The sequence below is a fragment of the Psammomys obesus genome, unplaced genomic scaffold (assembly GCF_907164565.1).
Source record: "Psammomys obesus unplaced genomic scaffold, mPsaObe1.curated_primary_1811, whole genome shotgun sequence".
Lineage (NCBI taxonomy): Eukaryota > Metazoa > Chordata > Mammalia > Rodentia > Muridae > Psammomys > Psammomys obesus.
This window is the reverse complement of record NW_026596057.1, coordinates 2436796-2440324: the sequence shown is the minus strand read 5'-3', so window position 1 is coordinate 2440324 and position 3529 is coordinate 2436796.

The window sequence follows — 3529 nt, the reverse complement described above, 5'->3', positions numbered from 1 at the left end:
CTTCCTTCCTTCCTTCCTTCCTTCCTTCCTTCCTTCCTTCCTTCCTTTCTTCCTTCCTTTCTTCTTTCTTTCTTTTCTCTTTTTCTTTTCTTATTTGTGAGGGTCGGAGAGATTCCTTTAGCCCCTGGTATTCTTTCCAAAGGGCTGTCTTGAAAAAAAAATGACACTGGGTGTTTGGGTTACAGCAGAAATTGACTCTGCTTTGGAGGATACAAATTCAAAAACAGGGTGACTGCACAGCCCTGCTCTCTAGCCAACTCTGAGGTTTCATATTCAGCATTTTCTCTCAGTTACTGGCCTGATGTTTCTCGTTTGCCTGTTTGTTTTGTTGTTTTTGTTTTATCACAAAGCTGATATATGCATTGCCTTCTGAGTAATTATCCACCCTTTGTGTAATGTCTTTCAGGTTTCAATATAGTATATTTCCTTCTGATTGTGTTTGCTCACCACCCCCACTTCCTCACCCCCTACCCCTTTTTTCTTCTTCTCTTCCCTCCTGTCTTTTGGTTTTTTTTTTCCCCCTTCTCAAATACTGGTTTTACTTTTGAAACACCTGTGTTTTACTAATTGTGTTTTATTAAATAATTGATTTAAATAATAAAAGTGAATCAATTGCAATTGATAATCTTTGGTTGTAATGTGTGCTTTGAAACACTATGATGAATCACTTTATTTATCTCTTACATCCTCAAATTTTATGATGTTGCATCTTGGTTCACAATGTCAATCAGCTGTTATTCTGAGGATTCACAATGCTTTTCCCAGCTGAACTCGTAGAGCCTTCAGTTCTGTGGAATTTTCTTCTATTATTTCTTTGATCTCCTCCTCCATCTATTCTCTTTTATGGAACTTCTATGCATTTGAAGTAATTCTTCTCAAGTTGATTATCTGCATTTCTTTCCTCACAATGCCCCCAATATAACAACAATAACAACAATAATAATCACAAACCAAAAATCTGGAGTCATCACTTAATTCAACAGAAAATGAAACAGAATCACCATTTAGCAAAATCACTGTTTGCTGTAAAACTGGTTTGGAGACAAGAGCTCACATTTCTTTTCTACCTCAAAGTTCTTTCAATAAAAGAACAAAATGGTATTTATTATTGTTGTTGGTAGTAGCAGCATCTTGTCTGTTTGCTTATTTTAGCTTTTTGGAAAAAAAATCTAACGAAATTTTCTGACCTTTAAATTTGATTTTTTAAAAATTTCTAACATACTTTATTTCCTAATAACTCATTTTACTTTTTAATTGTGTGGCCTCACTCATCCATTTCTCACCTCTCAAGATATCAAGTATGATACCTCCTCTTAAAATTTCATGATTCTTTGTTTCTTCATTGTCCCTAAGTGCAGCTTTCCTCCTCATACGTTTTCATTGGAAACTTTCCTATGTCTTAGATTTTTCTGTAGTTCTGGAACTGATCTTCTGTTCACATTTATGTGCAAGGCACTAAGATGTTGGTTTAAAAATGCTTGGGACTGGCTCCTTGCTTGATTGGTTTTAGACAACGAATAAGCTATCAGGGCCTCTTGCTAGGAACCCTCAAAAACTGTATTTTTTTTTTCCTGGGCTATGAATGAATCAATTAAAGTAGTGATTTTTCAAGTTTCAGATGGAGTGTGTAATCTTTCATGCTGACATTCTAGAAATGAGGCTAAGAAGGAAACTGTGGTCTTCTGATCCAGCATGAAGAACTTCTGTGAAGAGCTCTTGAGTACCCCTTTCCTTCCCCAGTTGGTCACCTCTCTTCTGTGCCAAGTCAGACACCTCACCCCTGTCTCTTCTTTAGAGATGGAGAAGGAATCAGCACTGTCAGGACAAATGCTCTGTGATGAGGTAAGTGCTCATGCACTCGTCCATTAAAGCAGCCATGAGCTTTGGAAATGTGGTTAGCACAACTGGGCAATTGAGCTGTAAATTCTATTTAATTTGAATTAATTCAAATTTAAGTCACCACACATGGGTAGTGGATACTATCATGACCAGCACAGATGTGCATGCTGTAACTCAACAAAAATTTAAACATGTCTGTTTTCAGCTTGGTGGAGCTGAAAACAGCACCTCCCCACTCTAGGACCTTATGTGACTTCTTCACTGAAACCCAACCTCACCGCTTAAAATCAAATTTGCATGAGTTCCTCACCCTCCAGGCATTTTTCACCAGAGAGGAAGCCAAGGAAAAGACAGCTTTGGTTCATTTGGTTTCTGCAACTTCATCCATTTCTACATATCTCATTTACTCCCATCTTTTCTCCAATTCTGTCTTTTGGTCATTGCTGAGAGCCTTTCTTTCTACAATCCTGTTAGAGTTAGGTTAGCATGAAAAAACAGCTTGCAGCCTTCCAATTGATTTTGTTCTGTTATTTACAAAACTTGCTTTGTCTCGGCTTCATTATCAGTTTTATCCAGTACTGGCTCCAGAAACCCTCTCTGTGGAGTGTAGAAGAGGACTTTTGAGAGGTAGAAAAGAAGGGTGAGATCTTGTTTCCAAACCAGATTATACAGCACACGGTGGTTTTGCGAAGTGCTATGGTTTCTTTGAGGTGCCCCAAAAAGCCCATGGTGATGGAAGCTACAGTGGAGTCAAAGCATTCTCTAAGTTGCATCCACCATCTCTATCTATCTTGGTACTTTCCAAATTTCTGAGTGGTATTCTTCAGGGTGGGGGTTATAACCACTGCTATTCAGAAATAAAGTATAAGAATGAATTTTTAGAAATTTGGCTTGGAAGATGACTCGGATTAAAAGTATTTTCCATACAACGGTGAGAACCTGAGTTTAAATCATTAGAGTCCAAACAAAAGCCATAGACGTATGAATACATAGAGAATAGGAGAGTCTCTGGAAGCTCATGGACAGCTCAGCCACCCTGGGGTAAACAACATAACCACAACAAGGTAGAAGGTGAGAACTGACTCTTAAGGTTGTCCTCTGATCTCTGCCCATGTACCACAGCACTGTACAGATCCAAATTAACACACACACACATACACACACACACACGAGAGAGAGAGAGAGAGAGAGAGAGAGAGAGAGAGAGAATTTCCCAGCACAAATGAAATCAGTGAAGTGCTTGAGACTAACCAAAAATTCTGAGAGTGAGCAGGGCATGGTGGTGCACACCTTCAGTCCCAGAACTCAGGGAGGCAAAGACAGGTAGATTGTTCTAAGTTCAAGGCCAGCCTGGTCTACAAAGCAAGTCAAGGACAGCCAAGACTACACAGCAAAACCCTGTCTCAAAAAACCAAAACCAAACCAAACAACCAAACAATTCTGAGATTCTTTTAAGCATCTGAATTTTAATTTGTTTTCCAAATAGAAAATTATTTATGTGTTTAGTTCTTTTCAATCCTCCCACCTGCTAGTCTCTTGCCAACAAAGAACTTTAATCTTCCCTGAACAGAAATTAATCTTGGGTCTTGGGGTGTAGCTCAGTAACAGGGTGTATCTTTTACGCTTTACCAGGATAGTGGTTGCTGGTTAAGGAGCTGAAAAATCAGAGATTAATAAGAGATCATCATCA